Source organism: Panicum virgatum, chromosome 8K (genome assembly GCF_016808335.1).
Source record: "Panicum virgatum strain AP13 chromosome 8K, P.virgatum_v5, whole genome shotgun sequence".
Classification (NCBI taxonomy): domain Eukaryota; kingdom Viridiplantae; phylum Streptophyta; class Magnoliopsida; order Poales; family Poaceae; genus Panicum; species Panicum virgatum.
Window position 1 is genome coordinate 10,756,773 of NC_053143.1, and position 23,204 is coordinate 10,779,976.

Consider the following 23,204-nt stretch of genomic DNA (forward strand, 5'->3'; position numbering starts at 1 on the left):
TCGCAAGCAGGCTAGCGTAGCGCTTTCTTCCACAGAAGCTGAGTACGTTGCCGCTGCTAGCTGCTGCTCCCAGATCCTTTGGATGAAGCAAACTTTGTAGGATTATGGATTGAGTTTTGGTAGGGTTCCCATCTTTGTAGACAACATGTCAGCCATTAGCATTGCAAAGAACCCTGTTCTACACTCCAAAACCAAGCACATAGACATCCGATTCCATTTCCTGCGAGATAACCATGAGAGAGGCCACATAGACTTGGTCCATGTCCCTTCAGAGAGGCAAACCGCAGATATTCTCACCAAACCGCTTGAGCAGGACACATTTGCTCGCTTGCGAGGGGAGCTTGGGGTTTCTTATCCCTTTTGATTGCTGACTTTTCTTTGGTTAGCTTTGCAGATTTTATTTGCTTCTCTTTGTTTTCTAGGTTTGGTAGTTGCATTGTGCATATGCATTGTACATGTTTGCATTTTGCATTGTCTCACTTGCACTAGCATTCTTGTATACATTGCTATGATCTTCTAGTGCCTGCTAGTGTGAGTTGATAAATTTCATCATGTATAGCTTGCTCCATTGTGTATATGACATCATCTGAGTTAAGCTATTTTGATTTGAAAATCTGAAAACATGATCACCCTGTCTTGGCTACTAGCATGTTAGGGCGTGTTGATATGCTTTGCTATCTTATTCATGCTAGTGTAGCCTTTCGTTCAGCAATTCATACTTGAAATGATCTAAATCTGATAAAATTGCTTGAACTATTCTTGAAATGGATTGAAAAGATCCAGGTGGGATTGCTTGTCGCACTGATCGAGCTTTCGGGACAGCTCACTTTGCACTTGTGAGAACCCGAGCAAGGCTGTGCATGACTGAAACGAGTGCTTTAAGCTTCTGGTTGTCTTTTGGCATAGTCTTGGCCTTGTTGCTAAGTAAAGCATGACAAGCTTTCAACCCCTGGTATTAAGAATTGATTGCTATAAATTTAATTGAAAAATGGATATTGGCAACTTGTTTTGGCTGCTTTGGCTCACCTGTATGAGTTTGAGTAGCACTGCTTTCCATTCCCTACTTGTTGGTGCTAGATCATGGGTGATGCTTTTATTTCTCCTAAAACTGAACTTGCCTAGCTCTAGACTGATTTGATATACCCTGTTGAGCTAGATGCAGGTCCGGTTTATGGATGCACACGTGCTTGTGACTAGATGTTGCTCATATCCTTGTATCCCTGAATGCTTTCACTTACACCTCCTGCATTGCATTCATTGCATAGCATCTGTTCAGGGGGAGTCTCAGCTTCAGGGGGAGCTTTAGGTCTTTTTAGGCTTGATGTGTGCATGTGCCAATAAGGGGGGAGAATTTTGGGAGAAGTGATCGAACAAGGGGGAGACTTGTTTGATTTTTGAAAAACCTGTTGTGCACAGGGTTTTGAGAGTGCATCATTTTGGGAGAGTTGCACTTGTGAGAGGGAAAAGCTTTGCTTGGGGAGTTTCTGCTTTGTTCTTGGCTCCTGGTTTTCCTTGTTTTCCCTTTGCTTCTTGCATGACTGCGTCGAGCGTTACCTCTGTCTTTGAGGAGTCATGTTTTGGCTTTTGATCGATTGCGTCGAGCCTTTGCCCTTGTCTTAGGGGATCGATTTTGCTTGAGTAAGTCACTGTTCTTGCCTTTCTAAGCCTTTCGTCACTTGCTTGTGCTTCTTTGTTCTTTTCTGGTTTCACTTCTCTTGGTTCGTTTGTGGTGTGTTGACAATGCACTCATCAAGGGGGAGATTGAGGAATGTGAGTATTCTATCCTGCCTGTGATGAGTGAATTGTCAACCGTACGGTGTGATCGTGCACTTGGTCTTTGGATTGCAGGTACACGGGCGTCGAGTGTCGATGGGGAGCTGCCGTGGAGGTGCTGTGGCCGATGGACCGTGCGGTGGACGGCGGTGAAGGGCAGCCGGGACCGGAGCTCGGACCGGGCGGCAGCTGTGGCGTCCACTCCTGGATCGAGGGCGCAAGCGGCGATGGAAGGCGGGTTTCTTGGTTTGCGCCACAAAACCAAGGAGGCGGACGGCGGTTGAAGACGCCAAGTCGTGGAGGCACGGGCGTCGGTCTCGGGACTGACGGAGGCGACGGGCGTCGACGGCGTCTAGGGCCTCGCTGCGGGTGAGGAGGTGACGGGCGTCGGGCGGCGTCTAGGGCCGTCAGAAGGCCGAGGCGGGAACGGCGTCTAGGGCCACGGCGTGGAGGCAAGAATCTTCCCGCGCGTGAGGTTTTGTCGGTTTTCTCAAAACCGGCCACCTACCCGGGTTTCGCGGACCCTCCAAAACCGCGGACCTGATCTTCATCAAGATGGCGGCATCGCGGAGAAGACTTCGTTTCGAAGAAAGAACCTCGGCCGTCGGATGAGATCGTGTACAGGGGTGCTGCAGGCCAACCGGTCTAACCAGTCCCTGGCACCGGTCTGACCGGTCCAGCGTACCGGTCTGATCGGTCCTGCGGGTATAAATACGCCTTCACTTGTGTTAGGTTTAGAGCGGCTTTTGTAATCAGTTCGTGAACTCTTCTGTTCTCCAGGCCGCCGCCCTTGTCTCTCCCTCCCTCTGTTCTTCTCTTTAGAGTAGAATTTGATTATGGTTTTGTGAGACTTTGTATTGGATTTGATTGGGAAAGGAGGCCCCATCCTCCTTGTGCCCTCTGGGCTTTTGAATCGATCCAATCTCGTCGTTTTTGTGCCCGTTTGTGATGGATTTTGGTCTCGTTTTTGGTGCACACGATTGCGACAGTTCCATGAGCTCTTTGTAGTGGTTCCTCTGCTTCTAGCCTCGTGCCAAACCTTCTGGAATCGCTAGCTCTTCAGAATTGGAGTTCTTGAGTTTTTGAGAAAACCCCAATCCTTCTTGATCTCTCCTCGAATTCTCAAGATTTGTTGATCTTTAGGACGAGATCTCTTAGGGATATGTTCACGGGGTAGGGGCGAAGCTATCCCTCAAGTTTCATTGATTTTCGTGGTCGTTTGGTTGAGATTCATCGTTTGAATCCAAGTTTTCGGGGGTTTTCTGGGTGCCACCGGTCAGACTGGTAGGCAAGACCGGTCAGACCGGTCTGCTAGTTTTTGAATAGCCGAGACCAGTCAGACCGGTACAGTGCACCGGTCAGACCGGTCTAGGCAGATCAGGTCGGCTGTTTTCCCGAGTCGCTTCCGATTTGCTTCGTGGTTTCGCTCGCACGTTCGAGGCCTTTTGTGTTGGTTTAGCTTTTCCATAGCTACTCCAAACTTTGGTCAGAACGCTTGAGGTCTTGGGTGATTTTTGGGATATAGGCCGACGGTTTGAATTTCGGAAGAAATTTTGATCGGCTCCCATTCACCCCCCCCTCTGGTCGCCGACTTCGGTCCCTCACTATAATAGTATAATACGATGATCACATATATATTAGCCATTGAAGAAGAAACACCATATACATGTAACCGTGAGCTTACATTAGACTGACTTCAACAGCCGGTTGGCATTTTGGAGAGGCAAAAGGAGTTTGCCTTCGGTGTACAGTGACGAGAAGAGGCACTTTTTATAGAGTACTCCAACAGCAACAGTAGTGCCAATTGCAAATCCACCTCCGCCACCAGCGTCGCTCGCCCTCCGCCTCGACCCGGCCTCCGTGCGCAATGGCCCGCGTCCATCCGTGCCGGCCCCGCCTCCCTCCCGCGTGCCGGCCCGCCCTTGCTCCGCCGCACGCGGCCACCCAAGGCCCACCACCGCCTGCCACACTCGCTTCACCGCGCATGGCCGCCCGAGGCCCGCCGCCGCCCGTGTAGGTCGCCCACCACACCCGCTCCGGAGACGCGCGTGGGGGGGGGGGGGGACGACGGGGAGCTCCGAGCCACGATCCGCCGAGGTGCCATGGCGGGCGTCCCTCCTCCTCCTCTGCTCCGGCCTCGAGCTCCGCCGGCGTCGAGCTCTCTGCTCCTCCGCCCCATCCCCTGCTCGCGGCGGAGGGAGCCCGATGCAGAGCGGAGCGCAACGGGCCGGCCCTGGCAAAACTCGCGCTGGTGCTGCTGCTGTTCCTGGATGCGGCAGCTGCGGCACCCATGGACCTGGACCTGGGCATCCTCGGCCCAAGTGGCGCCGGTGGGAGTACCGCGGCACCGCGGCCGAGTCGTACCGCCACACGATCGCCGGCTGGGGCTACATCAGCTACGACGCGGGAAGGGGGCCGCGCGCCGGCGGAGGCAGCCTCGAGCTCCACGGCGGAGGCCATGTGGCGCGGTGGCCTCGAGCTGGCGCATCCTCGTCCCTCCCTCGCGCTCAGGCCGGTAGCCAAGGGCGGGACGGTGGCGGCGGGTGGGCTGCCGAACCCCCTCGAGGTCCACGGCGGCCGAGCTCCTCTGCTCTGGGGAAGAGGAAGCGGCGGCCTGCGCGCGGTGGACAGAGCTCCACGGCCCCGCTTGAATGCCTTTGAGGAGAGAGGCGATGCAATTTTACATCGCCTCTCTCCTCCAAAGGCAATTTGCCTCCGCCATTGCGTGTTCTGTTGGAGGACCCTCCGACCGTGCATAGTAGCAAGCGCGAGGCATTTTTGCGTTTGCCTCACGCTGTTGGGGTCAGCCTTAGCATAGGGTGCATGAAAGCCTGGTTTCAGGGTGTATATATGGCAATATAGAATACGATGAAAGGCGGTGAAGATGACAAAATGGAGATGTTCAATTAAATGTAGGAAATCTTGGAGCATGTAGCATTTTTAAACATAAAGTTAAGTTTGAAAATGATGTGTAAGAAACGGGTATTTTTATCTTCTTTTGGTAATCAGCTGCAGCATGTAATAGCCTAGAGTTGACTCTTTCATGAATTACTTAACAAAAAAAGTCATAATCTGGGCAAGCACAGAAGGAGATATAACGAAAGAACCCAAGCACTGAAGCTATGTTGCAAGATGGTCAACCATTATGAACTCATACTGGCAATTTGGATTATGCACTACCGGGATTTGCCTATTTGCCATGTGGGCAAACGGCAAAGCAAAGAAAACACGCGGCAAAAAGTTTTGCCGTGCGCGGCCGACGGCGACCAGGTGCGACGGCAAAGCTGGCTTCGCCATGTGCTGTATATCGGGCACACGGCAAAGCTGTTTTGCCGTGTGCTTTTCTAGGCACACTACGAAAAAAAAACATCAGACGGCACGGACGGAGACGGGACGGGGATGGACGGCGCTGGCCGCTGCTTCGCCGTGTGCCGGGCCTTGGACACACGGCGAAGTTTGAAACTTTTGCCGTGTGTCCAGGGCCCGGCACACGACGAATTTAGGTGATTTTGCCGTGTGTCCTCTTGTAAGCACATGGCGAAGCTGTGTACAGAACTCCCAGGAATGCCACTTTGCCGTGTGCCAGGACTAAGGCACACGGCAAAGTGACCAAACAGAAAATCATTTTTTTTTGTTTTTGACGTATAAAAGTGTCCGTACAAACAAATATCACATATAATATTCATAATTCACAACACACATCACAGACATCATAAATATATCATAATAAAGCTCAGATGCAGTGCCTGACATCACTACAAGTTCTCAAGTTCTCAAGTTCACAAGTTCGAAATATATCACAGACATCACTACAAGTTTTCAAGTTCTTCTACGACGGAGGTTTGTCAAATGGAGGAGGGCCTGATAGAGGAGGGCCGAACTGAGGAGGGGAAAACGGCGGAGGCCCAAACGGCGGTGCGAACGGCTGCTGTCCGGGGAACGTCGGTGACATCCCCGGCGACAACTCAGGCGTATTCGACGCCACCGATTGATTCTGCAAAACAAAGTATATATTGTATTTAGGACTCTAAAGTTATAAAGTTTGATAAAGTTATAATCTAAAATATTTCGAATTTCTTAGAATTGTATAAGTGACTCTATATCTCTACTTTATTTAAACTGCAATCTAAAACATTCAAAATTTTATCGAATTACCTACATTTAGTAAACTACAATCTCTAGGTCAAAGTGAGTCTAAGTCTGTACATTCTGTAGGTCTCTAATATTTGAAATAAAAGAACTAAGGTTGTCAAGTTGCTCACAGGAGGAGTTGCCGGAGCCGGAGCCGGAATCAGCCGGAACACCATCTTAGGTAGTTGTTGACCCATCTGAACCAAAAGACATTGAATGAAGGAGTACATCTGCTGCTGAACCTTGGCCTGTCCCCCCCACGCCTCCTCCTCGCGTAACCTCCTCTCCTCAGCTATCGCCGCCTCGTGTGCTGCCGCTTGCGCCGCCATCTGGGCCTACATAATATTTTTTAATTACAATGTTGTAATGGAAATCAAATTTATATACATATTGAATGGACGATGAATAAACAAAGATTTACCTCAAGTTCCTGTACTCGGAGCTCTGCCACGGATAGCCTTGGGCGTATGGGCAGGCCACTATCCATGGTCCTGGCTCGAACCTGGGCGAGAGTGGGGGTAGAGGCCGTGTCCAGGTCTCCCACCATCATGATGAGCTCTCCGTCAAGGTCATGGGCACTCGGATCCCAGTCGGGCCCATGGACCTGCCTTCCCGCCTCTGTGTACATATTGATGCGGGCGTGGACGGAGGGATTGGAGTACGCCGAGGGCAGATTGTCCGGGTTGTAGGTGACCTCGGATGCCTTGCCCTTGTGAGCCAAAGCCCATCCCATGAACTGGGAGCACTCAGCGCCTGAATGTGATGAGGACTGCAAAACAAAAAGTTGTTTACAAATTATGCATAATTGGGGGTTAGATTAATGAAATGAAAATGCATACCCATCTAGCTATGTATTCCTCATTGCTAAGGCTTCCTTGATGATGTGTTGGCCTTGGCATAAGCAAATGCCGCTCTCGACCAGTGTTGTGCGTGGCCTCCCACTCGGGTGTGAACCACTTGTCCACGATGCGTTCCCAGCACATTGAATCATTATGGCACCACCACGCAGGCACCTACACACGATAAAGTGAATAACATATGAAAAGTGAAATATAAGTAACACACTTGATATAAGTATAATTCTAAATGTACTTGGCACCACCACGCAGGCACCTACACACGATAAAGTGAATAACATATGAAAAGTGAAATATAAGTAACACACTTGATATAAGTATAATTCTAAATGTACCTGTAAGTACTGCTCCCGGGTCAGCTTCATATTTCTTGCAACTTCTTTTTTGATCTTCTGCTTAAGGAACATAGCACCATAGTTTATGACGCAATGGACTTGCGCCTCGTAGTGCATGTCCTTTACAAGCTTGATGCATCGGTTGTGAGACGTAACCGATGCGCTTTTCTCGTATCCCTTGTCACACCTGTAGAAATCCTGCATATAACCACGATATATCAAGTAATTTTTAGAAAATATGTCAAATGAATTCACTGTATTAAGGAGTGTATTGCGAGAAATACTTACCCATAGTTCGGCCTTGACCCGCTCTGCCTTGTTGTCGAAGCACCTGCCATCCCGATCGAGCTGATCGGGGGCGTGGGCATAGTGCACCCACATCCAGGCTGGCTCGTACCTTCCACCAATGTGGACTAGGCCCGAAAAGTGATCCCTACACAAAGTGCCCAGGATGCCGTTGACCTTGCACTTGTGAGCACCTCCACTGAGTATTTTCCAATTCCTGCCAAAAGTGATTAAGATAAAATATTAGTAGTGGTAACATGTAAAGTTGATTGTGATTTTCAAGTGATGAAATGAAAAATAGTGATAACTTCTAAATTTACTTACCGTGGACTAGAGGGTCGAATCAACGGCCGTAGGGCTAGAGGAATCGGCCTGTCCGAGAGTCGCAAGGGACCCCGCAACCAGACAGCCGGTGTAGAGTCCTCCTCTGTCGCGTCCTCCCCCTCCTCATCCTCCCCGTCACCGCCAGACGACTCCGCGGAAGCTACGGTGTCATCCTCCTCCTCCTCCTCCAGCTCATACTGCTGCTCCACCTCCTCAGCACGCCGCCGTGGTCGACCCCTCCCTCGACCCTTGGGGCCACCCTTTCCTCGACCCAACCCTCGACCCCTAACGACGGACCCCACAGCTTCTTCAGACCCCTGGGATCTTGGCATCAGTCTTCTAAATGTGGACGCGCACGCTCGCTGAAGGCCGCCACCAACCATCTTTGTTCAATCACCTGCAATAAAAAATAATAAACCAATCAGTACATATAAACAAAACGTAATTACAAAGAGAAGCACAATAAACTTGACATAATAAGAAAATGACATGATATTACAACTAATAATTGAATTAGTATGTACATTTATTAGAAATAATCATCGTGGTCGGGATTAGCTGGATCATAAGTCTCGTCATCACTATCATGCATGTCGAGATAGTCTGGCCCGTGCTCCATAGGAGCAATGTCAGTATCAACCCCTAATTGTAATTGCCCAAGTAATTCTAAGTCTTTGGCATTATAAACCTCATCTCCAGCATCCTCGTCCTCATCCATTTCATCATTGTCTGCTTCCGTTCCGATCAATCTGGTTAAGTCTATCTCAAAACGGCCTTGTAAGCCATCTTCTTGAAAGAATTCGCCGTCATATGTATTGGGGTCTATGTTGTAATCTTCATTGTTTGGGACAGGTAGTTTACCGTGTGGTGATACCTGGTACACAACGACCCAACCCCTAAGACGGGCATTGGTTTTGCATGGGTATGAGAGATAATAAACTTGTGTGGCTTGTTGAGCCACAATATATACATCATCTCCTGGTTAGACGGATGAATGTGGAATTTTGTCTAGTCCAAGACTAGGGGTCCTTCGCACTTTATTAGGATCAAACCAATAGCATTTGAATATGACAGGTTTAAGAGGTTTGCAACCACAAAACATTAGTTCGTATATTTCTTCAATTCTTCCATAATACTCGACCCCATCATGGGCTGTCGTACAAACTCCTGAATTTGTAGTTCTTCGATTGGGCCGACTCTGCTTGTGCCTTTTGGTGTGAAAACGAAATCCATTCACGTCTTAGCCGGAGTATGACATGACCCTATAGGCACAACCATCAGCAACCTGCCTCGACTCGGGAGTCATATACACATCATTTTGACCCTGCAAATTGAAGCAGGATAGGTCGTTGTATTATTCGCGGAACTTGTAATATCAAACAAAAAGTACGAGCTACAGAATCATCAGACCTTTTGCTTGAACCAGGAAATGAAATCGGGCGATCCACGTCCTACACCATTTTTAAGAAGGGTATCAACTTGTTGCGGGGTCGCTGCCCTTCTTCCCCGCCAAAATTGATGAGTAAATTCTCTGTATGAACGAGAACAAAATCGAGGGGGTTGGATGTAGAATATTGACGATACTATGCAACAAATAACCGAGAACTAGTTAGTTGAGAACTTACTCAATGTATGGCTCTATTTCGGAAAGATTGGTCAACACATACATCATGATAGTCTGCCACTCTTCATGTTGCAAGGTCTTAGGAGTCGCACCACTTGCACTTTCGAGTTGCCCTCTAAAGAGGCTGAGGTTCATTTCATTTTCGTCGGCATTGTAATGAGGGGGTGGATTATGCACATTAGGCAGGGTCTCTGCATAGTATTTGGTTGTGAAGTTTGACACCTCCTAAGCACAATACGCCTCTGCAATGGAAGCTTCAATTTTGCATTTGTTTTTACATTTGGTTCGAAGAACCTTTTGTTGTCTCTCAATTGCATAGCACCAGTGGTCCTGCACAGGCCCCCCCCCTTCGTGCCTCATACGGAAGGTGCAAAATCATATGCTGCATAGGATTGAAAAAGCCTGGTGGAAAGATTTTCTCCAATTTACAAAGCAATACAGGAGCCAATTGTTCCATTTCTGCAATTACAGTCCAAAATAACTCCTTAGCACAACGGACGCGGAAGAAATTGCTTAACTCTGCCAGCACTCGCCACACATTGTCAGGGAAATAGCCTCGCACCATCACCGGAAGAAGCCGCTCAATCCATATATGGTAGTCATGACTCTTGAGCCCATTGATTCGCATTGTAGTTAAGTTCACCCCCCCTCCTCAGATTCGCTGCATACCCATCGGGAAACATTCAAGTTTGAAACCATTCCAGTACTTCTTTCCTCTAGGGCTTCGTCAAGACGAATTCGGCTGGAGACTTTTTCCATTTCTTCCCATCTCTGGGAGGCGGAATATTGAGTTTTGGTCTATTGCATAAGCTGGCTTGATCCACTCTAGCCTTAATGTTATCCTTTGTCTTATCAGAAATGTCCATTACTGTACCAAAGAGTGCCTCACCGATATTTTTCTCCGTGTGCATCATATTAATATTGTGTGGAAGCAAAAGATCATCCATATAGGGAAGCCTCTACAAACCTGACTTCTGAGTCCAGGCATGTTCCACACCATATCCCTCAAAGCCACCATCTTTCTTGACCCTTAGCGCATCTAATTGCGCACGAATCGCTGCACCAGTCAACATCTGGGGCGGAGGGTCTTCAACCACAACACCTTTTGTAAAGTTTCTGATGTCTCATCTAAATGGATGGTCAATAGGGAGAATTTGTCGGTGCAAATCAAACGAAGAATACTTGCCACCCTTCGCCAACAATAAGAACTTGAGAGCTGCCTTGCATACTGGGCATGGAAACTTTCCGTGGACACACCACCCGCAGAATAGCCCATATGCCGGCAAGTCATGTAGGGAGTACATGTACCACACTCGCATATTGAAGTTTGTCTTTGTAGCTCGGTCGTATGTCCATACACCTTCCTCCCAAACACGGAGTAAATCATCAACCAGAGGCTCCATGTACACACACATATTATCCCTCGGGTATCCAGGGATTCAACGACTAGAATATGTTTTGTCATTGAAACATGACTCCAGGGGGGTAGATTGAGAGGGATAACGAACACGGGCCAACAAGTGTATGGGGCAGCCGCCATTCCATAGGGATTGAACCCATTTGTTGCCATGCAACTCGTACATTACGAGACTCCCCAGCTTTCTCACTATGACGCCCATCAAAATACTTCCATGCTTCAGCATCGGATGGATATACCATGTTCTCAGGACGGTATCATTTGCCATCTTTGTGCCATGTCATTTGTTTAACGGATTCCTCAGTCATGTAAAGCTGTTGGATCCTTGGTATGAACGGAAGGTACCGTAGGATTTTCACGGGGATCTCGAGTTGCCTCTTCTGACCATCACCTGAGTCGACCTCCAGATATCTAGATGATTTACATTTAGGGCAGCACTTTGCATCTACATGGTCTTTCCTAAACAAGATGCATCCATTCGGACAAGCATGTATCTGCTCGTAAGCCATCTTAAGTGCACGAAGTAGTTTTTGTGCCTCATACAAGTTGCGTGGCAAATTGTGACCAGCCGGAAGCAAGCTGCCAAAAATTGTCAACAAATCATCAAAGCCATCTCGACTGATGCCAAGCTGACACTTTAGGGCCATTAGACGTCCGATTGCATCCAGTTTAGAAACAATCAGTATGGCTGTGAAATGGTTTTTGTGCCAAAGACAACATGTCATAATAGGCCTTTGTGGTTGCCTCAGGTGGATCCTCCCTAACCTGGCTAGGTCCTTTATCGAACTGTGCTTGATGAAAATCATCCAACATGTCTCCGCACCCAGCATCAGTATCATAATTTTCGATACGTTGTCTCACGACCTTGTTTCTCGCACGATGGGCTTCACCATGACATATCCATCGGGTATAGTTTGCCACAAACCCATTGGTGCAAATGTGTTTGCCCATATTGAACTGTGATTGCAATATCTTGTTTGCACACTGACGGCAAGGACATGGAGCTTTACTTTGTCCTTGCTCAAAAGCTTTTTTCAAAAAATCTTCAACCTTCTAAACGAATTCATCCGTCCAATCACGTTTACCGAACCAGCCCGTGTACATCCACTCACGGTCATCCATCCTAGCTTTAGCATATTACCGAGACATATAAATCAACTGCATCTACACGATATCTATCATGCTCTAATGGGTGAAGATAGGTCCTAATCTCACCTAAGATGTGTAGATGGGGTTAGTTTCCATGCTCTACTCCTATCCGAGACAAATTTTGGCAGCACCTCCCCGCTGTTCTCCGAATACATGTCCTGACAAGGAGATTGTGTATTCAGAGAACAACAGGGAGGTGATGCCGAAAGTGTCTCGGATCGAAGCAGACTATGCAAACTAAACCCATCTACACATACTCGGGCTGTCCAAAAATCGTGGACAATTCGAAACAGATACGATCATACATATGCAAATATATGCATATTTCCAATCGTATCTCTTTCGAATGGGAGACGTCTAACTAGATTACGACATCTAGAAATATAATACGGATTCAGGGTCAAATATGACTCTCACCTAGCTGTGATGGAGGAAGGCGGCGGGAACCAAGTGGCGGTGGTGACTGATTCCTACAAAAAAAACAATATAGTGTTAGAGAACAATTTTACCAGCACCTCCCCTGGCACAATGAGGTTCCCAAAACCAACAGCACGATAACAATCATGATTCCAAAAATAACAAATTGAATTTTGCCTCAGATATGTTGCATTTCATTTGACCTTGAGCTTGAAGGAAAAGAAACATCACAGGTAGTGGCAAAAAAGGGTTTATAGCAGTCATGAAACCATGTGAGACACCTAGCCTAATCATCTTATGATCACAACTGAGTTGTTGTTTGGGCATGGATGTCTCACATGGTTTGATGACTACCATAAAAAATTTAAGTATACAACAGAAGCTCAAGGTCATCATATGTTACGCAGCAAAAAAACTGAGTATAAATTGATATCTTCACAGACATTGACATAAAATCATTTGACACATCTACAAAGAACTAAAATCACACATATTTATCACTAATATGTATCTATATTTGTTTCAAAATCATGTCTAAATAGCTAACATCACTATTATTCTAAAACTAATTTCATATCAACACATGCTACTAGAAAAAAAATGAGTTGACACTCACCCAAAGCGCGATGACGCGTGCCGGTGGGCAGCGGGGCAACAAGCGGGAGTTCCTCCTTGCACTCCCTCCGCCGGCAAGGTGCCCTCATCCTTGGACGCTGGTGCGGTGCCCTCCAAATCCTCCTCTCCATCTCCCTCTCACACTCCTCCTCCTCCTCTCCCTCTCCTCCTCATCCTCGTCCGGCGCAGAGAATTTAAGATGACGGCGCCGGACGAACGAGGTGGCGGTGACGGCTCGGGGGCGCGGGGCGGGGTCGGGGTTGCCGGTCGAGGCCGGCCAGGTGGCGCCAGTCAGGGGCGGGGTCGGGCCGGCCGGGTGGCGCAAGTCGGGGGCGGGGTCGGGCCGCCCCGGTGGCGCCAGGCGCGCGGCCGCAGCCGCAGCCGGGCTGGGCGGGCGGAGAAAGAGGGGTGGCGGCGGACGGCGGAGGCGGGGGCAGCTTGAGGGCGGCCTCAGGGCGGGGTTGACCCGGAGCAGGCTGGGCGCGGCGGTGGCGCTGGCCGGCCTCGGCGCGCCGAGGAGGAGGGGGCGGTGGACGGCGGGAGGCACGCCGAGGGGGAGGGAGCGAAGCGGGAGGCGTGCCGAGGAGGGAGCAGAGCGGGAGGCGCTCCGAGGGGGAAGGCGGTAGCGGCGGCGGGGGGGGGGGGGGGCGGAGGGCGACGGCGGCGGTGGACGGCGGCGGACAGCGGCGGCGGGGGCGGCTCTTGACCTAGGCGGTGGGGTTGGGGTGGGGGAGGCGTGTGTGACGCACGGGGTGGGAGGCGGCCGCGGAGTGATGCGGTTAAGTCCTGGCGCCACGTTCGCCGTGTGCCAAGATCCAAGGCACAGGGCGAAGTCTGACTTCGCCGTGTGCCTGATCTGCGGCACACGGCGAAGACTTGACTTCGCCGTGTGTCTTAGTCCAGACACACGGCGAATTAAATTTGCATCATTTCATGCAATCAAATGTACTTTCCAAAAAATCATTAAATCTAAATACTAAATTTTTTTATATAACCTCAATAACATGATAAATTTTTTTTACTAATTCCATTCTATTGTTTCATGTCATTATTAATCACATTTTACTTATGTCAATTATAATAGTTTACTTGCAATTAATACATTAAAAATACCAAAGGGACCCGAAAAAAATATGAAAATTCAATATGAAGCAATCATTATCGCATATTGTCTATAGAAAAAGTTTCAAAGTCAAACTCAAATTTTTCTATCATGACATGTACAAATCTAACCTCATTCTCTTCTTATCCCTGAAACTTTCCTGGCAAACTCTTAGTTTGTAAGCATCATCGTGACAAAATGTTCGTATCATGCTAAAATTTTTATCATACATTCCATGTATGATAGGATGAAGCTGCGACAAATCTCATAATTTTCTGATGTCGTTCTAATTTTACATAATTTAAACACTTTTTGCCACCACTCGTCGTAAGGTTTCATTATCACAATCTTTGAAATTTTGTTTCAACTACTGTTTAAACTCTAACACTACAGTCAATATTATGAATATTATTTTTTACAAATTTTTTCCTATTATTTCATGCCCTTTGGAATTATATTTGATTTATACAGAAAAAACATTGAAAAAAATAAATTAGTTAAATACAACTAATATGTCTATAAAAATATCATATTCAAACCTAGAGTGCCAAACGAAATATGAAGAGTGTAGAAAAAATTTGGAAGCAAAAACATGAATTTTTTTTGTGTTTGCGACTGAGGCACACGGCAAACACAATCTTTGCCGTGTGCCTAAGGCCAGGCACACGGCAAAGGTCCATGTTTGCCGTGTGTCACCCTGGACACACAACAAATAATGACGGCCCTGACGGCACGTGACGGGAGAATAATGTTCGCCGTGTGCCAGACATATAGCACACGGCAAAGATTTGAGTTCGCTGTGTGCCTGACTCTGGCACACGGCAAACAATGACGGCCGTGAGGCCATTCCACGGTCCCTGACGGCAGAATCCGGGTGCGAGCCACGTGATCCATGTTCGCCGTGTGCCTGCGGGTTGGCACACGGCTAAACGCCACTTTCGCCGTGTGCTAGTGCTTGGCACACGACGAAGAGCATGGTTACCGTGTGTTTGTTGTCAGCTCGTTCCGGAGGAAATTTTCCTTCGCTCTTTTTGTTACCGTGTGTTTGTTGTTTACCGTGTGTTTTTTTGCAGACACACGGCAAATTCTCTTTTTGTCGTGTGCCCAATAAAATACACACGGCAAAGATTCTGGCACACGTTGAATATGCGTTTTCCGGTAGTGACGCTTGTTTAATTTTAGGGGGAATGGGACATATGCCCACGTGGCATAGCTTCACAATTGCTCGTCTTCCTTAACTGTCGTACTAATCTGTAATAAGTTGACTCCTTAATTTGGGGTGATACAAAGGAGAACATGGGAAGACATCTTTTATCTTATTATTTGGCCAACAAACGGAGCCTCCACATTCGCTTTCAAGGCCTAGAAATTCCCAATTAATCGAAGAAAAAATTAAAATTACCCACTACTGCCATTACGAAAAAATTAGCCTAAAATATCCCTACATATTTATAAATTACCCACCAGAGCCATTAAAATATATTTCTTTTTATAAATATAAATCTTCTATTATCTTATTGTTTGAGCAACAAACGTAGCCTCCATATTCGCTCTCAAGGCCTAGAAATTCCCACGTTAATCGAAGAAAAAAAATTAAAATTACCCACCACTGTCATTACGAAAAAATTAGCCTAAAATACCCATACACATATTTATAAAGTACCTACCAGTGCCATTAAAATATATTTCTTTTTATAAATATAAATCTATCCATAACTATGGATGCGAAGGTCTAGATGAATCCGCTGCCACCTCCTCTGGATTTTGCTTGGCCATGGCCGTAGTTTCCTGATGCGGCTGTATTTTACCACCGCGAGCCGCCGAATTTTGCTTCACCGCGCGCGGCCGTAGTAGTAATAGTTCGTGTCATAAAATAAAATAATACGAGAAACAGATAGATAAGGAATACTACCACAAACATGGTGGTTCAGTTGAGGTCGGATCTAGGAGCAAGGATCTGTACATCGAGGCTAGAGTTGTGGCATCTGCCATTGTTGGAGCCATCAGAGAAACTAAGTACTCTCACGTTAGGCCATTATTTCAAGATAAGAGTTCCTATGTATCATAAATAAATGAGACAGACTCCGTTTGCTGGCTGTCATCATCACGTTTCTATAACTGAGACGGACTTCATTTGCTCAAGCTCTAGGAATTCCCATGTTAATTTGAGAAAAAAAAATAAAATTACCAACCACTACCACTACAAAAAAAACTAGCCTAAAATACACATATACATATTTATAAATTACCCACCGGTGCTATTAAAATATATTTTTATTTATAAATATAAATCTATCCATTGTTTTGCATATCAAGCAACATGTCATGCATACCTATAGAATACTAGCTACACAAACTATTAATATATTTTACCACACGTATATCTTATTATATTACCAAAATCTCAAATGCACCTTCACGATTATATTATTATTAGTCAAAATAAACAAGATAATTCTAGACTTTGCACTATATTAAACTACCACCTGACCTGCAGTGATCATGATGAGAGGGTGGCCAAAGTAGGGCCAGTGATGAGGATCACAGATTTGGAGGCTAAGAGCAAGGGTAAGCGTCGCGCCACAAGCTTCTTCATTCTCAGTGGAGTCGCGCCACAAGCTTCTTCATTCTCAGTGGAGTCTGGAGACTATCCATCACCTACTATCTACTGGTGATGTTTGAACGTGCTTGTCCGCAGGTTCAATGCAAGTAGAAGGCCACTGCACGTCCAACAAAACCCTTTTTCGCAATCCTCCTGTATCATTGTCCTTGCCGAGGGAGGGTCCTTGACATTACTTCAAATGTTTGTTGCCGACATTGCTACAAAACACTACCGCACCTCACAATTAACACCACAAGGTCAAAAAAATTAACACCACAAGCATATCAGGAACCAGAACAACATCGATCAGCCATGGTTGGTATAGTAAGTCAGGCTTGAACATGAACATAGTTTGCTGAAATTCTGAATGGAATCTTGTGTTCTGCATTATGGAGATTTGTTAGCTTCCAAAAAGAAAAAAAAACTTGGATCGGTTGTTCCCCAACGGAAACTAGGCCATGGAGGCATGTCGCCATACAAAGATGACAGAATTAAACATAGTAGCAACAGACGATCAAGAGGATCATAAAGTAGGGAAGCTAGCAAAAGAACAACTGAGTCTGTTGAACTGAGCAGTGGGCAGCATTACTGCAAGGGCTAGCAGATAAAAAACATGTTACTACTTCTACTAGCGAATGGTAGTAGCTAAGATCGAGGAGATAGACAGTCATGACAGGATTAGGGTTGTGCCCTTACCATGCGACCACATCACTGACAAAGAAAGATGTAGGCACAAAGAAGCACCACTGCACTAGCAGCAGAGAAGCAAAAGTAAGTAGTATGTGATGAGAAAGATTTAAATTTATGAATAATAATTAGATTAAAATGCAAGATATATTTAGAATATCAATACTAGCCGCGCAAATGCGCGGGTCACCTCACTAGTTTTTTCTCATGGTTTTGATTCCCCATGGCTTCATGCGCCTCTTTTTTTTCTTCAAATTAAAACACGGGACGTTTATATGCGTATAAAAAGTGTATTACCAAACAACATCACAAACTCGGGTACATGTTGGCGGTTGATTTCCGATGATTTCTACCGCCAACATTTCTCCATAATTCATGATTTGAAGGCCAACACCAAATAAATTTGAGTTAAACTAATGAGTTCCACTAGTTTTGGTGCATATGTGACTGCAGGAACTCACGGTAGAAAATTGAGTCGATTTGGGGAAAATTCCAGGCCGGCCGACCTACCCACTTTAGAATTTCAAGCTCAAATTTTATCAGTATGCTCACAAGGACAAGTCCAAGGCATCCCAACATGGGGCCGTCGAAGAAACACATCATATGGTCGAAAGGCTTGAGCCATGGATGGATGGACTCACCTGCTTTACCTAAGTTCAATCGCAAGCCCGAAACCATCTTTAGGGAGAATGGGCAACCGTTGACCAACGTGACGGTGCATTGAAGGGATGAAAAGCTTTGGGAGCCAGGCCGATGTTGACAGTCCTTAAATACAAAATATGACCATCGACTATACTCAATAATAAAAGAAAACTATACACCTTACTCGTTGCTCCACAGTTGTTTTAGAGATTTAACTATTTCAGATGAGCAAGAGTGAAATACGAAGAAAACACGCACCAGACGCCACAAGAACACACAGAAGATCGCAACTGGCGTCACACACTTACAAGGAGGGCCCACCTAGCAGAGCAAACAAGGGCGCCACGCAAGATGCACAAAAGGATAAGGTTCAGGGCCCACTTGTCAGCTTGCTAGAGGAAGATGGACCCGGGGGAGGTCCACCAGGGAGCGCCCGACCCCCTGGGTCGGCCGAACCTGGACGGCCTCCCGTCCAGGTGCACTTCGAGGAGGAGTAGCTGCCAAGTTACCTGATCACTTTCTATATATGTTTTTGGCGGGAACCGACCTACAGTAGTACAAATAGGGCCTCTCCCCTCCCCTCAACACACACACACTACACACCATTTGGAGAGAAGAAGAGTCTCAAGCAAGATGTAGTCCATCTTTAGTGTAGAATAGGGAGAGTGTGAGGTGAGAGCTTTGGTGAAAACCAAAATAAAGGAGCGGTGCCGAATTCCCTCGGCCTTACTCTACTTTTGTAAGACACCTCGGAGGAATGAAGCATCTTTGGAGTGAAGTTCCTCGTCTCTCGTCGGTATCTTGCTAGTCTGTCTCTTTACTTTAGTTACTTGTTTACTTTCTGTCTTTGATCTGCGGGATTCCTAGTCTGCGTAAGTAGCAAGTTCTACTTATTCGAGAGTGCTCTCTGCCTTGCCAGGGAGGTAGGAGTACATAACTTGATAGTTGTAGGCGTGATGCCTATGCTTGGTTAGTTACCTCGGGTTGTGTTCCACCCCACGGAACCGCAGTGGTAGGCGGCAAGTGGTGACAGCCGTGTCCATCCTTTTGTAGTCCACCATGTTCGGGTGCTTTCATAGCAGTAGTTGCAGATTGCCGTTGGACTTCCCTCTCACCCCTTTCTGAAGTCCTTCCTCTTCTAGCCGCTGAAGCAGATCAAGACAATTTAGTTGCAAGTCTTCTGGGTAATGAGTTGGCTAACCGATGTTAGACCCTCTTCCCACTTACCTCTCTTCCTCTGGTGGGTCCGGTTGAATTAGTTCTAAGTTTGGTCGTGTTTATCATTCCTTGGGTTCGATATCCCAAATATACTCCATAGTGAAAGCTATATCGGTCTCTCTGCGCTTGCGGAATATTTCGTATAGGCTAAGGAGAGCCAACAGTATGGTGCAGTGGTAAGTTGCGCGTGTTTTACCTAGAAGACCAGGGTTCGATTCCGTTAACGTCTACTGTTCAATTCGCCATTTTGTTGTTTATTCTTCCCAATAACGAGCTTTTGATAAAAATATAAAAAAGTAAAAACACCCAACATGATCATAAACAGTGGCATAACGCGGTGGTAATGGCTACTGTGTGCTGGGCACCAAGGACCGAGGTTCGAAACCCAAGTAAGTTGATTATTTTTTTCTTTTTTCAGTTTATTTAGTTATTTCTTTTTTCAGTTTATTTATTAATACCTTTTCTCAGCCCATATGCGCTAATTTTTTTCTTATTTTTTCAAGTCTCCTTACCCTCATGTTGATCCTTTTTTTCTCATGTTTTCAAACTTAAAACCTCCTTGCCTTCATACTGATCCATGATGAATTTATAAAACGTCACTACTAAATGGGCCGAACTGTGATGAACTTGATAAAAGGTCACTATATCCACTGTTATATATCCGTGACGTTCTATGAAAACGTCACGGAAAATCCGTCACAGATTAAATAGTTTTTTGTAGTGATAGATAGAGGCTAATTAGCGAGACGAATCTATTAAGTCTAATTAGTCAATGATTTGACAATATGGTGCTATATTAAATGTGTGCTAATGATTGATTAATTATACTTAATAGATTCGTCTCGTGAATTAGCCTTCATCTGTGTAGCTAGTTTTATAATTACATCATATTTAGTCCTCCTAATTAGCATCCGAAGTTTCGATATGACAAAGACTAAACTTTAGTCCCTGTAATAGGGTTTTTGGTTCCTTAGGGCTAAAGTTTAGCCCAATCACATCGAATGTTTGGTTACTAATTAGGAGTATTAAACATATACTAATTACAAAACTAATTGCATAGATGGAGGCTAATTTTTGCGAGACGAATCTATTAATCCTAATTAATCAATGATTTGACAATATGGTGCTATAGTAAACGTGTGCTAATGATGAATTAATTAAACTTATTAGATTCGTATCGCGAATTAACCTAGGGTTATGTAATTAATTTTATAATTAGCTCATATTTAATTTTCTTAATTGGTATTGAAATATCCCATGTGACAGAGCTAAACTCTAGCTCTTGACATCCAAACAACCAAACGACCCATCTTCAGAAAACCTTGCCTACGAAAGGAACAAAGAAAACTCGTGCGGCAATTGGTTTTGCCACAGGTGAAAGCCATGGCTAGTCTCTTGGAGCAAAAGGGACAGACCAACCTACATTTTTTCTGCTGCAAGAATGAAGCTGATTCTCAGTTGAGCCAATCATTGTTACGAAATGCAGTGCACTCCACTCTGTTTAAGCTGTCGGTACGGTACTACGTCGAGCTCGTTGCGCCGCTTCACACGTTTCTTTTTTTCCCCGTTGGCACGCAATCGACGAGGGATTCCTGCCACTTGCTCCGCAGAGGCACCGACCCTCCATCTGGGCTGACGGCGCCAATCCAACGGCGCGCGAGAGACCGAGACAGGCCGGAGATCGACTTCACGTGGCTCAGCTCCGGCGACGGCGAGGGACGCCGGGCTGGTCCCACCTCCGGCCTCCGACGAAGAGAGGCTCACATTGACGCGGTCGACGAAGGCGCAGCAGCAGCAGACGGGGTTGGATGACCACAGCTGTGAAGGTGGCAACACATGTTGGATTGATGACGTATTGCTTCAGAAGAGAAGCCATTGCCAAACAGGAGAAATGGTGAATGCCTCCTGTTTGATTTTCATCCGCCAAGCACAAAGTGTAGCGTGTAGTGAGTAGTGACAGCCCGATATACCGTTACAATGGTTGGTAAAACTGCCAGGACAAGTGAAGAAAAAAAAACCCTGAGCAGTTGCACGGTGCATAGCTACACTAGTGTTTTCAGTCTGCCTATCTTCACATCTTCAGAGTTCAGACTCCTCTGTGCCTTGTAGAGAACCTGTTGGAATCAGAGAGCCCCAGCCACCCGCAAAATAGATGTTCTAGCCACCATGAATTGCCATTTGAATTCTCATTATATATATTAAAAAAATTTCTGATGAATCATAGAGGTGTGTAAGGTTTTCAAAGGTAGTTCGCCAAAGGCACATCAGTACATCACCGAATGATGGAAACTCAAATGAAACCTTCTCGAAAGAAACATCCCATGCATCTTACTACCTAGTCCAGTCATCCTCCACTTTGGAGGCGGGCTAGCTAGCTGAATCGATTAGCACAGAAGAATAGAGCAACCCAACCAGCTGAAGATTCGTAGATAGCAAGGGGAAACAGAAGAGCAAGGACACACAAAGCGAAGCAAATCAAAGACGTACGCGCGACGATGGGCTGGAGGCCTGGAGCTGCCTCTTGGGGAAGGGGGCGACGACGGCTGAAGTGGCAGCGCCAGCGGAGAGGGAGAGGCCGGCGAGCTGTGACGTGGCGAAGCCCAGGGAGGCGGAGGAAGAGGAGGAGGTTGTAACGAACATGGCATCATTTATGCCGTTTCGAGTGATTTTGGTGATCGTATGACAACGCAATCAATAGGACTAACAAGTTTGTTAAGTGAATTTTTTTAGGTCCCAAAAATAAATTAAAAAGGGTTAGCAAAGCAAAACATGAAGCAAGAACTCAAAGAAATGCTGAATTGGACGAGTTATGCAAAAATCAGTAGCACCGGTTCTTCCTATGACCCTGCACCGGACCTTCCGACAAGCATTTGTTTAACCGATGCTCAAAACTTATTCAAATGAGATGGACTTTAGCATAATCTTGTATATAATTTCACAAGCTTTCCAAAGAGTACAAGATCATCGAAATCGGAGTTCCGAGTAAAAAGTTATGGTCAAAACACGGAGAAGTTGATTTCTGTGTGGCACCGGTTGAACCGATGACTATCACCGGTTATTCCGATGCTCAAAATTTGGTCAAAAGAGATGGAATTTAGAATAATCTTGTAAATAATTTCACAAGCTTTCCAAAGAGTACAAGATCATCCAAATCGGAGTTCGGAGTAAAAAGTTATGGCCAAAATACGAAGCACCTTGAAACTGATTTCTATAAACACCGGAAATTCCGATGCTACAAAAAAGGCATCGGTGCAATGCCCGTACTATTGTTCAGAGAGCATGTTTTTGACCCCCAAAAAGTTCCTTTAGCACCGGAAGTTCCGGTACTACCACCGGATATTCCGATGGTACCATTTTTCAGCTGCAGAACTCGTCAGAAAGGCCCAACGGCTAGTTCAAACTATTAGTGACTGGAAGAACCGATGCCCAAGCATCGGAAGTTCCGATGCCTATGCAGAAATGTGCCCAACGGCTCTAAACGGCTAGTTCAAGTTGGAGGCCTATATATATGTGTTCCCCCGGCCATTTAATTTGAAGCTTGCTGGAGTTGCTAAACATCCCACACACACCCAAGAACATCTCCAAGTCATCCAAGAGCATAAAGATCAAATCCTAAGGGTTTAGCACTAGCTTTGTAAAGTGTGAGTGCTAGATTAGCTCTTGAGTGAGTGAACAAGCAAGGTTGAGATCCTTGTGGCTGGTTCTAGAGTGAACCACACTTGTATTACGGTGCGCCGGCCCTTTGGAGCAATTGATGGCTCGCCGGCAAGTCAACGACCCTTCGGCTTGGTGTGGAGCGGCGTCAACGACATTGTGCAGGGGACGGAGACCCCTCCTTCGTGGGCAATCTCTCTTAGTGAAGATCGGAATCAAGGTGACCGTGATTGTGTTCACGGAAGAGACTTGATTGTCGGGAAGCGATACTCTTCGTGAGTGCTTCAACAACGTGGACATAGGGGCGCCTTTGTAACAATCCGAACCACGGGATAAATCCTCGTGTCGAGAGTTCGCTTCCTCTCATCTCTC

The 23,204-nt window shown here is 46.4% G+C and overlaps 1 long non-coding RNA gene across 1 annotated transcript; it reads right to left on the reverse strand.

Moving 5' to 3' along the window:
* Window positions 1-20,381: 20,381 nt before the first annotated feature.
* Window positions 20,382-21,799, reverse strand: LOC120643911. The gene is made up of 2 exons (XR_005663241.1): window positions 21,666-21,799; window positions 20,382-20,996 (listed from the first exon to the last, which is right to left on the reverse strand). It is a non-coding gene; the product is annotated as an uncharacterized LOC120643911 (long non-coding RNA).
* Window positions 21,800-23,204: the final 1,405 nt, after the last annotated feature.